This window comes from Pinus tabuliformis, chromosome X (genome assembly GCF_031772625.1).
Source record: "Pinus tabuliformis cultivar Carrire ecotype Pingquan chromosome X, CPIR1, whole genome shotgun sequence".
NCBI lineage: Eukaryota > Viridiplantae > Streptophyta > Pinopsida > Pinales > Pinaceae > Pinus > Pinus tabuliformis.
Window position 1 is genome coordinate 545,374,462 of NC_142308.1, and position 13,760 is coordinate 545,388,221.

The following is a 13,760-nucleotide window of genomic DNA, read 5'->3' on the forward strand; positions in this document are numbered from 1 at the left end:
TTAATGGCAATTTTTACCCCCATTTTAAAAAGTGGTGTTATTGATAGCACCCTCTTTCTATGTGGTGGTTAAAATTGTGACTTGTTAAAAAAAAAACTTGACTAATGATACCAAACCTTAAAATTGACCTTCAAATCGAAAGTTGATGCTACCAGTGGCACCGATTATATATTTGGAGTTACAATAATAATTTAATTAAAGTTGTGGGCTTGAAAATTGGTAATCTCACAAATAAAACTCTTAAAATCGACTCATAAATCCAAAATTGGTATTTCTCAACAATTCATTTAATAATTAATTGATTTTTTTAATAATTTACATTAAAACATACATAAATTGAAAAGGATATATTTATTAAAATATGTTCTCGGGAAAAAACACAGTTTAAAAACAAGGAAAAGACACCCTTTGGTAAAAAAAATTACAAAACATAATTTAAAAAAAATTAAAACTAAAAAATGAAATTTCTTATAAAAAATCACAAAAAAAACTAAATTTAAACTTAAAATCCACAAAATTTAGATGATGATGATGATGAGGGTGGTAGGCTTCCCTCCAAATGACATCCTTCATTAAAAAAGGTATAAGTTAGTTAGGGAATAATGTTGGCCAACTCATGAGAGGCTGGTGAACTGATGGTTTCAGTTGTGTGGGAGTCAGACGAAGGATGATCCATCCTATATTCAACTTGAAACATAACTTTAAATGTATTCATGTGAATGAATGGGCGATTGCTTATGTATCATGACACATGATGGGTGGGGATAGTTATAGTTTCCCTCTACGTTGCCTTGTGCGTAATGAATGAATACTATCTATGGGATTTTAGGAGACTTTTTGGGGTTGCAATTCTTAGAGAGCAACTAGGAAAAAGGAAAGAGGCTAGATGTTAAAACAACAATGGAGTTTCCAATGCATGTAGGGTTTACAATTATCATCAACTGGAAATTAGCTATCTGAGGGAGTGTCACCACTTGTATGGTACAACCCTAGCTAAGGCAGCTCAGGTTTGACATAATCATTATCTCTAACTGGGATTGTGTCTCACTTATAAATTTTTAGTTTCAGTTCCGAGCTCAAGAATTGGGCTTGTGGTTTATTTATTTATTTTTCATCCCCTTCCTTGGGTTGATAATTCTGAGAGGTCTATTTTTACTGCCCCTCTAGTGAGTACTCTAGTCGTTTTTCTTTACTTTTACCATGCACATTTCCCTCTACCTAGCTCATTTGAGTTTGAGATGAATTTGTTTCTCTTTTGCACATTAACCTGTTATCCTTGTTACATGTTCTTTGAGAACTCCTCTAGTTTCTCCTTCACCACTTTTCTCTTCCCACTCTGAGATTTTAATATGCTCCCATGTTATTAGCTTCTATTCTCTCCCTCTCCTAGACTCATTTAATGGCCAAACATTGTCTCTTTGCATCTCTTTGACGTGGCAAGAGAGGATTACCAAATTCATTTTCTACCTCCAACCCTTCCCTCCCTTTATCAATCAAACCTAGGCCTAGGTAGGGACTGAAGAAAATATGGATATATATAGGGATATCATCCCTGTAGTGGTCCAAAAGGAAATTTATGATGTTGAAGAGAAACAAGAGAGACAATAAGATATATCCCTAGGTAGGTTGAGTAAAAGGGTATTAGAGAATGGATTCCTAATGTGGGGAAAACTTCCAAAGGTAGAACGTCATCATATATGAAAACCATCAAATTTTACTGGCATATCATGTTGTTCTTGTGTATTGAGTGTTCAATGTTACGTTATCAATTGTTCTGAGTGTGTGAGATCATTCATAAGTTCAATCCTAGTCTCACTTCTACCTCACTGATCCCACACTTAGGCAAATCCCGAAAATCTTTCTGCTCGACCAACTTGACCATACTTAGCCTCCTTGAATTGTTAATTGCATAGTAGAATGACTCAAGCTACCCCCTTGCATGCTAGAGCTACACAATGCACAATTCCTGTCTCCAAAGATTGCACATTACGCAGTCTCAATGCTCAAGGATTGTCTCCCTACCCCCAAAAGCTGCACAATCATACCCCCCAACCAATCTCTTTTTGTGCATTGTGAAATCTCAATCATCAAGTTGTCTTCTTGAGTCCCTGAACTGTGCAACCACGCATTCCACTAATCAATATCCCTCCAGAATTACACATTGCACTGTAGGTTTTAACCCCATACAGAAATTGCCTGCATATGAATTCTAAAACACAGAAAATAAACAATAGCGAGAGCATAACACATAAAACAAATATACATAGAGATTTTCCCCTGGATCCCAAAACGAGGACTACCAGATTGATTTTTCATTATGTTCCTTTCAATGTTACAATACATATATATACATGCCAAAGCATCCAATACCATGGCCTGAAAACCATCGCACCCAAAACCATGTGTGAAAGCCATGCACAAAACCATAGGTAGGTTCCCCCACCTAATATGGGGCCCAAATTTTTTTTCCCCGAGGCGCTGCCTCAGACCGCATAGAGGGGGGCTAACTGCCCCCTTGTGACCCCCCCATTGCATAGTCGACACAACGGGGGGGGGGCTCTACACCCCCTCTAACCCCCCGGTTAACTAGGGCGACTATTCATGGAAAGAATATAACACAAACAAACATTCTCCCACTTGTTGTTTTCTTTTCACAAGGAGCCACAGGAGAGCTTAGTCATTTATCCAACCTTGCAATGCCATTGTTTCTATACACCAAGAGAACTTCTCAGAGCTCATAGATTTTGTCAATGCATCTGCAATATTCTTCAAACTATCCACCTTTACCAGAAACACCTTTTTGTCTTCTATCATATCCCTCACAAAGTGATACTGAACATCAATGTGCTTTGTCTTTGAATGGTAAGCAGGGTTCTTTGCCAATAAAATTGCACTTTGGCTGTCACAGTCTATTCCTATAGCTCCCTGTACTAACCCCATACTTGAACACAATCTCTGCATCCAAACTGCTTCCTTCCTTGCATGAGTGGCTGCCATGTATTCTGCCTCCGTAGTTGATAGTGCCACTACAGATTGTTTCTTACTCATCCAACTGATTGCACCTCCAAATAGGTTAAACACATACCCACTTGTGTATCTTCTCTGATTTATATCTCCAGCCCAGTCTGCATCAACAAAGCCATGAATATAAAACGCTCTGTCCAATCTTGGTCTTCCTTGGTAGCACAAACCATAATCACTAGGGCCATCCAAATACTTGAAAACCCACTTCAATGTTGTCCAATGCTCCTTCCCTGGTTTTGACATAAACCTACTCAATGCTACCACTACATGTGCAATGTCTGGTCCAATACAGACCATCGCATACATCAGGCTACCAACTACACTTGCATATGGAACATGGGACATGTCGTCTTCCTCTTCTTGTGTCTTGGGACACTGTTCAACAGATAAATTTACACCTACATGAATAGGAACCTTCACTGGTTTACTATCCTGCATATTAAACCCCCTGCAGTATTGTCTCGACATACTTCCTCTGGTTTAACCATAGCTTCCTCTTTGCCCTATCTCTTTTAATTTCCATGCTTAAAATATAATTTGCAGCAGCAAGATCTTTCATGTCGAATTTGGAGGACAATTGGGTCTTCAAATCCTGGATAATTTCTTTGTCATTTCCAAACAACAACATATCATCCACATACAGGACCAAATAAATAACACGATCACATATTAATTTAAAATACACACAGTGATTTTATTTTCTTCTGGTGAAGCCAAGTCCCTGTATAAATGTATCAAATTTCTGATACCACATCCTTGGTGATTGTTTTAATCCATACAAAGACTTTTTTAACTTGCATACCAGTTCTTTCTTACCCTTCACCGCAAAGCCTTCAGGTTGCTTCATGTAGATCTCCTCTTTCAGATCCTCGTGAAGAAATGTTGTCTTCACATTCATCTGTTCTACCTCAAAATCAAAAGCAACAACAACAGATAAAAGTAATCTAATAGAAGCTACCTTGGCAACAGTAGAAAAAATATCACCAAAATCAATTCCTCGCACTTGGGAATAACCTTTTGCTATCAACTGAGCTTTGTATTTCTCCGCCTTTCCTTCTTCATTTGTCTTCTTCTTGAACACCCATTTTCTGCCAATGGGTTTCCTTCCAGTTGGCAACTCCACCAGATCCCAAGCCTCATTTTTGTGCAAAGATGCCATTTCATCAACCATGGCCTCTTTCCAGAGTTTGCCATCCTTTGAATCTACTGCTTCCTTCACAGTTCTGGGATCATCATCGGTAATAGATAAAGCAAAATTTGAACAAAAAGAAGATGGCCTATACTTTTCTTTCTTCCTTCTTTCTCGAACTGATCTTCTCACAACCGGAGTTTGTGGATGTTCATATTCTGATTCCTCTTCTACTGTAGAGTTTGATTCTTCCTCCTTTAGCTCAAACTCTATCTCCTCAGGTTCTTTTGGTTGGAATTCATGTTTAATAACATCTTTCACCTCTCTGAACACCACATCTCGACTGTACACTACCTTCCTTATTACTGGGTTCCAAAGTTTATAACCCTTTAAACCATCCTTATACCTAATAAAGATGCACTTTTCAGATTTACTATCCAACTTTGTTCTTTTCTCCTTTGGAACATGTACATATGTATCACATCCAAATACCCTCAAATGTGAAAGAGAGGGTTTCTTACTAGACCATGCCTCTTGTGGAGTCTTATCCTCCAACGCTAGTGAAGGTGATCTGTTGACCAGGTAAGATGTAGTCTCCACTACCTCTGCCCATAATTCTTGTCCTACCCCGACACCACCGAGCATGCTTCTTGCCCTTTCCATCAACGTCTTGTTCATTCTTTTTGCAACTCCATTTTGCGCAAGTGTGTATGGAGCAGTCTTCTATCGTGCTATACCACACTTCTTATAGAATTCTTCAAATTCCTTCTTTGAAAACTTTCCACCATTATCTGTCCTCAACACCTTTATCTTCTTCTCTGTCTAGTTTTCCACTAGAGCCTTAAATTCTTTAAACCTGTCAAAGACTTCAAATTTATTCTTAAGGAAATATATCTATGTATTCCTTGAGAAGTCATCTATAAATGATACATAGTACAAAAAATTACCCAGTTATGGAACCTTCACAGGTCCAAACGAATCACTGTGCACAAGCTCTAATATCTATTTCGCCCTCTTACCACCAGAGGGGAAACTCACCCGATTCTGCTTCCCATATACCCAATTTTCACAGAAATCAAAATCTAGAGAGCTATTAGTCATACCTTCTACCATACCTTTACCATGAAGTATTCAAAGGCCCTTCTCTCCAATACGTCCAAGCCTTTGATGCCATAGCATGGTTTCTTCTGTAGAGACCACTAGATTTTCTGCTCCACTTTCAAGAATCACATAACTGTTGCACCCATCAACAACAGTGCTACCTAGCAACTTGTACAGAGTTCCAATCTAAACTCCCTGCATCAATACCAATGCTCCCTGAAACATCTTGCAGGTATCCTTCTCGAATACTATTTTTACACTTGCATCATCCAACTTGCTTACAAAAATCCGATTTTTGGCCAATGCAGGAATATGCAAAACACTCGGAAGTGTTCTAATCCTTCCACCTTGCAAATTAAACTTAAACTTTCTGCGAACAATGATTTTAGCCTTCCTGTCATCCCCCAAGAAGACATCACAACCATCATATTTCTCATACTCGCAGAACCACTTTCTATGGGGAGTGAAGTGAAAGGATGCACCTGAGTCAATCAACCATGACTCATGATCTACATGTGTACTTGAAGAAGCCAGTACACATCCCCACCTTCATCTGAGGTGTTTTTTGCCTCTGTAGAAGGAGCATCAACAGATCCCTTTCATTTGTCAGGAGATTTAGATTTCCAGTCCCTTTTGTAGTTCCCTTCCTTTTCGCATTTCCAGCACACCTTTAAAAGTTTTCCTGGAGATTTAGATCTCCCTCTAGATTTAGATCTCCCACTCGATGACTTATTTTTGTTTCTGTTCTGGGACCTTCCTCGTACAGACAAGGCATCACCATTCTGGCTCTCCATATTTTTCTGTCTCATCTCCTCCGTTAGTAAGGATGAGACTATTTTATCAAACTACAAGGCAGTTGCATTGCTACCTATTGCAATAACCAGATTATCCCACGAATCTGGTAGAGAACACAACAAACTAATGCACTTATCTTCGTCTGAAATTTTAATATCAATAGATAATAACTGAATTACCATAGTATTAAATGCGTTTAGATGCTCTGTCACAGAGTCTCCATCTTTCATCCTCAGGTTATATAGATTTTTCCATAGGAACAGTTTATTCACTAGAGACTTAGATTGGTATAAATTCCCTAACTTGTCCCACAAAGCCTTAGCCGTAACTTCCCCTGATACATTAAGCAATACTGAATCTGAGACACACAATCATATTGTTCTCTTTTCCTTCCGATCCAACTTCTTCCTTTCTTCATCGGACACTCCCGTTGGTTTAGTACCCGGATCTACCATGATCCACTGATATTTATCCACCAACAGATCCTCCATCTTGAGTTTCCATAACTCAAAACTCTGACCATTAAATTTCTTGATCTCTATCTTTCCATTGCTCGTCATCTTCTTTCACCACCAGAATCAACCCCGTAGATCTCCCACTCAACACGGTCTACCACAAGCCCGAGTGAAAACCCTCAGCAACAAAGGCGTCCCCTTGAAGCCAAAACAACTCTGATACCAAATGTAGGTTTTAACCCTGTACAGAAATTACCTGCATACGACTTCTAAAACACAGAGAATAAAAAATAGCGAGAGCATAATACATAAAACAAATGTACACAAAGATTTTCCCCTGGATCCAAAAAATGGGACTACCAGATTGATTTTTCATTATGTTCCTTTCAATGTTACAATACATATATATACATGTCGAAGCATCCAATACCATGGACCGAAAACCATCGCGCTCAAAACCATGTGCGAAAGCCATGCACAAAACCATAGGTAGGTTCGCCCACCTAATATAGGGTCCAAATTTTTTTTCCCCGGGGCGCTGCCTCGGACCTCATAGAGGGGGACTAACCCCCCCCCGCTACGCAGTCGGAGCAATGAAGGGAGTGCTCCACCCCCCCTCTAACCTCCTGGTTAACGAGGGTGGCTAGTCATGGAAAGAATATAACACAACCCAACATGCACAACCTCAAGGCTCAAGACTCCCTCCTCGACCTCCACAATTGCGCATTTTACACTTCCAGTCAGTCTCCTTTTGCACATTACGCATTGGCAAGCCTCAAGCTGTCTCCATTCCTCCCTAAGTTGCACAATTTCCCAATCCGTAGGCCTCTCTCTCTCCTATATTTCACATTGGGTAACTTCAAGGCTCAATACTACCTCATTGAGATCCTCAAGTACCTAGTCTCCCTACCTAGGCCTCTCGAATTGTGCATTGTGCAGTCTCAATCTTCATCCCATCACTCTTGGCCCCTATAACTGTGAACTATGCAATTCACGAGTCTTCCTCCATGTCCAATGCTTAGTCCTATCTCAATCAGTCATTTTCAGGAAGTAAGCTAGACAAGGAGATTTCTGGACGGATGTCATCTTGTCATGAGTGGTTTCCACTTGCAGATATTACATCTTGACATGACAGGATGATCCTCAAAGATGAAGAGGAGGAGATCATACAAGAAGACACTTGTGAACCTGAAACTATGGAGAAGTCGTCGAGAAAGAATATGAATGGACATTAGCTTACCACATAAGATCAAAGATCTAAATTGCAAAAAGACTCCATATCAATAAGCCCTTAGAGGATGAATGAAAATCACATGCGAGATCCATCATGAAGATGCAAAGAAAGTAACAAAAGGATTAGCTTGGAAATGCCACATAATCATGAAGTTCCATGTCTTCATTTTCAAGAGTCATCTCAAGAGTCACATGTGTCAAAGTGCATTGCCACATAATTTGTGGAATGTAATTAAGTAATTTTCCCAAAATGAGAAAATGTAAAATATGTGGAAGACCAAGGGTCCCACATGGAATATGAAGAGTCACTATTGAGTTCTAAAGTCATATAGAAGCTCAAAGGTCATGTAAGAATTCAAAAATTCATTGTAGAAGCTCAAGAGTCATGAGGGAGGTCAAGAGTCACATGGGAGGTGGAGAGTCACCTCATTTGTTATAAATACACCCTCATAACTCAAGAAAAACACTTTTGGGACTTGAAATTTCACCTTGGCTTCTTTAGTTTGGCATAGGAGAGAAGATATTTCATTGGAGGAGTAGGTGGTGAATTAATGTTCCACTATTCAGGCTAGTGTGGTAGCATTGTACTTGTGTATCTTGGCACTTCCACTTAATATATGAAGCTTGACAAGCCAACACATTTTCATGCATGTATGGTGAATATAGTAAGACTTTTATTTATATCTTTGTGGTATATGTTTTGTTCACGTGTACTAACGAAATTGAACTATTTAGGTTGATTTGGTACTTATATTGTTGAGGGTGTGTTGTATTTGGTTTTATGATCATGGTTTTCTTGTGAACTACTTTGCAGACTAACTTATGATCCTATTATACTCTTGTGTGTCTCTTTTAAGATGGTATTGTTACTTTCCTTCTAGAGGTCTATTTTCTTTCTCTTTGTCGTGAAAGTACCTTATATGCATCACAATTGTTTGCCTCACATTGTCAACTTACTTGCTTGTTTCAAAGAATGTTGTATAATATCTTATGTTAATACTTGCAACCAAATCTCTCAGGAAAATGACAACTAATCATATTTTCGGTTGGGGCTCCTACTCCAAATAATGTGATGTCTAATTGGGACTTCACATCAGAGAGACCCCTTTGGTTGATGGATTTCCAACACCGCCAACACAAAGAAAGTTTAACCCCCAAAAAGTCATTTAATGCCTTAAACTGGACATGGAAGGTTTCTAACCCCAATTCTCCAAACTGTGTCCTACCGCTAAAATTGCTGCTGTAAGATGATTCCTTTAATTTTTCCACACTAAAAGAATCGAAATAGATGAAAAATTATATAGTGATCCAATACAAATCATACCTCCCCATTTTGGGAGGATTTTGTCCCAAAATATTTACTGAATGAGGTGACGAAATATTTCCTTTACCTTCTCCCTAGAGTACCATTTAGCCTTGCTTGGAAGTTTTCCTTTATACCAAATCTACCAAAGTTTGTGTCGCATCTATTTGTAATTTCGAACCTATTTTGAAAAATTGTATCATCTATAATATCCATGGAAGGTATGATCTACTCTCTCTTTGTGATCTAAAATGGAAGGCTCATAGAGTTTCAAATTTTCCACATTTTTCACTGAGTAAATGTGCATGTATGGGAATAGATTAAGTCTATAGGCATTATATCCCACCTTTTCTGGTATATTGAAAGGACCATAACACAAATCCTTGATTTTATTACCATGACCTTGTAGCCTGTACTTGTTCAACTATAATAATACTTTGTCTCCCACTTTGAATGACCTCTTAGCTATATATCTTGTGTTGATTATGATTGACCTTATATTTTTACCATGACTTATTTGGTGCCTCCTATACCTATGAATAGATTTAGTTGATCTTCTCAACAATTATTTCTACACATAAAGAATCCCATATGAGATCCTCCCTCACTCTTCCTTGTTTCCCATATACAACATCTAAAGGTGAAGGTGGAAAATATCCAAGAGAAGTGTCAAATGGTGGCTTACCAGTTGAAGTGAAAATTTCTATGTTATAAGAGTATTGTATATCTACCATATTTTCATCACATGCCTTCAAATTATTTTGATTATAACCCCTCAAAAGATGCATCAAATTCATGTCGACTACTTATGTTTTCCCATCTATCTATGGATGAAATGCTATAGAACTTTCAACTCTGTGTCCATCTTCTACCACAAATGTAGTCCAAAATGCACTGATAAATATATTTTCCCTATTTGAAACGATGCTCCTTAGTATCCCAAAGTGCACCCAAACCAATCCAAAGAACAATTTTTCCACTTCTTTCCCACTGATGGTCTTTACAAAGGGCATGAAAATGCACATGTTTCTAAACCTATCAACTACCACGAATATGTAGTTATGTCCTAAGTCCCTGGTTGTTGATAAAGATCCCACAAATTCCATGGAAACGATTTCCCAAGAATGAATAGGTATAGGTAAGGGATGGTATAAACCTTGTTTTCTCTTATTAGGCTTGCTAGTACAAACAAATATACATCCTATAGTGAACCTAGCTACATATTCCTGCATCTCAGGCCAATGCACATACCTGTACAAATTGGATACTATATTCCCAGCATTAAAATGCCCTACAACCTTGCAGGTGTGAGCCTCTCTAATCAACTATAGTCCCTCACTTTTAGGAATGCATAGATTGTCTAGCTTGTAGAATAACCAATTCTGGAGATGATAGTCAACTATGAGGTGACCATTGTCCACATGACTTTGGCCCTATAGATATAGATACACCTTCCTGAAGTCCTCATCCTCTATATATGCCTCTCTATATGCATCATGGGTGAAGGATCCATGTTTATCCAAGTTCCCAAATATGTGATTTTTGACATGGGTGGCCTTCAAAGCATGTCAAACAACTTTTTTGCACTACCCTTTTCTTCACTTGATCACTAAATGAAACTATTGTAAGAATCCCATCCACTTGTAATTCCTAGTTTGTTGTAAATTACTCTAGGCTTGCAAGTACTATGGTGGTTGGTGATATGTGTGGGTGACTATCTCCTTATTAATTAGATATTTTTTCCAATTTTTTACAATTTTTACAAGGGAATATAACTCCTTGTCATAGGTAGGGTAGTTGAGAAGTACCCAATATGAAACACTTCAAAATGGTAGCTTATAGGACTTCCTACTTTAAGAATTCAAACTACTATTGTGAGTTCGGTAATGCAAGAACTAGTGCTTGCGTAATTTTATTCTTCAACTCTTGAAATCCTTCTACTAACTTTTCTCCCCCTAGAAAATCTTGCCACTCATTGTTATTGCATGGAGTGGTGGGACTACTTTTAAAAATGAAGCTATGAATTTCCTCAAGTACTATGCTACCCCAACAAAACTCCTAACCTCAAAAAGATTTGTAGGAATTGGATATTTCATGATGACCTCCATCTTGGTAGGATCTATATTGAGCTCCCCTCCACCAATCACATAGCCTATGTACTCCAAATATTGTTGTGCTATTGATGTTTGTAGCTCAGGTGTGTACTTCTGCATAGGTCTAAGTGTCTAGGCGTACAAAATTAACTGAAAGTCTCCTTAGACACTTGCTCTCATGTAGGAAAGTTTCGTTTTCAACTTAGCCCAAGTCTAACTTAGGAAAGGCACATAATTATTATTTTTTCTTATTGATCTAAAGAAAAAATAGAAAAAGTAAAGTATTTATTTTAGGAATTATGTTTTAATCTCATCCCTTAACTCAAGTGAGGCAAGATAAAATCTCAGTCGTTAATCACTTTGGAGATTAGGATTAGGGATTTAGCTCAATGAAAAGTTATAAAAGAAAGGATAAATAGAAGGAGAAGAGACACCATATAACAAAAAAATATTGAGAGAGGCATCTTAGTGAGGAGTGTAATATTCTAGTGTTTTGGGTCCAAGGAATGGGACGATCAAGGAGGTCCATATCAACCAAATAGGTCTTGATCAACCGGATCATATTTAGTTGTACTTTTATTTCCTCAGTTGGGCCATTATCCCAAAAGACGAGAGGCAAAATAGGTTATGAATATCTTAATGATGAATTGATTTTGTTTAGAAGAATCTATTGTGTCATTTTAGCGAGATTGGTTATATTTTACATTCATTAATTTATTGTTGATAACCTATTTGTGCATTCATTTAGTAGAACTGTAATGTGTTAGGTCAATGTATTGTCAGGTTTTATTTTCATAGGAAAATTAACATGGTATCTATTAGAAATCTAAGAATCCCACTAGGCTGAGGAAAGAGCCACAAAGGTAACCACAAACTGCTTTTGGCTAGAAACTAGTCTTTTCTAGCCGGAGTGGGTTCCCTCACTTGAAAAACCTAAAAATTAGAGACTTTGAAGCACATATTTTGACAGAGACCAGATCTAAAGAGAATTTTTAAAGTTTATTGGAAATTGGTGAAGGACTCTGGAATATTGATGCATGTGATCATACAATTACTAGCTTATCATACCTATCCATATACCAACCAATTACATGCACATAGGCTTGTCTAGCACATACTTTGAATAAGAAAACAATTGTAGTAAAATGGAAAATGAACATATAAAATTCTCATCCGCACATGACAAAAAAAAATGAGATTCTGTTAGTGCATTTCAATGGGTGAGTATGAAGAGGGAAAACATAATATTTAAAGGCATAACACATTTCATTTGCATATGAAACACTAAGACACAACTAAACTAGAGCATGCATGATGAATTCTGATATAGTTGTCCCATTATACCCTTAAAGAAGACTCAGGAATAAATTAAATAAGGTAACAAATACACAAAAGAAACAAATTTGAAGCATAATACCTCAAATATCTCTGCAATGATCACTGGAATAACTCAACATTAAGTATTATTATTAATAAAGATAATAGTGCACAAATTGTAGAAATTCTGCAAACTCTCTACAAATCTCGCTATGAGACCATCTAGAAAATATGACTGTAGATTAACTTAATAATGCAATATAACTAAAGCAAAATACTATAACCTACTTCTACTATCAAGCAATTTGCGGAAGCTTAAAGATTGAGCAAGATCAAACTGAACACATATAACTAGAAGAAGAAGAATCAATGCACATGAAACACATAAAATACTCAGGGGAAAGCCTCAGCTAAAAACCCCACTATCTGTATTATCATACAAGGTGGAAATAAATAGGAATTATACAAATCCTTAGCTCTCACAGCTAGCCAGCTCTCAGTACAATCCTCCTGAATGTTCACAGGAAATCAAAGCTTCTCACAAGCCTTCCTCTCTGCCCTCCAAGCTCCTATTTCCTTGCGCAGTTCCTCTGGGATGATCTCCTTCACCCAGTGGAACACTGCTCTAATACACTATCGGAACTGTGCAATCCTCAAGGAACCTTCCCTTGAATCCATGCGTGAGTTTCGTTTATAGGAAAACACATGCAACTGATAGTACACTATCCTTGACATTTAGCTCAACTGGGTCTTTCTCAGAATAGACATGCATGAGTTTTTGATGAGGGAATCCTCAGTTATCTGGAGTACACTGGTTGAGTGCATGCATGCATCAACTGACTGATAACTTACAATTAGTTCCTCAAACAATTTGGAACTAATTTAACTGGACTTAACTCAGTAAACTGAGCTAATTAATTACAACTCAAATATAACTCAATCTTATCTCCTTAATTAAGGCTTATCTTCTTAATTTAAGGGATAACTCTTGCATGACTTCAGAAATACTTCTAACTTGAATTTCTCCAACTAATTAATCCAACATGAATTAATCAATTATTTCCAAGTAGCTCGTGAGACTAAATTCAATTTTAATTCACAATTTTAATTCAAGGAAAAATTAAAATTGGAATATTTGGATTCTATTTTTATCATTTCTTGTTGCTATTTTCAACACAAATATCTATGAAACAGTGCAAAATAACATCCAACCCTTTTTAGCTTGTGTCATTTAGCATTAAATAGCCTTACATCTTCAGAAATCCCATGAACATATACAACGAATGTGTTATTCATGAGATAGGTCGAAA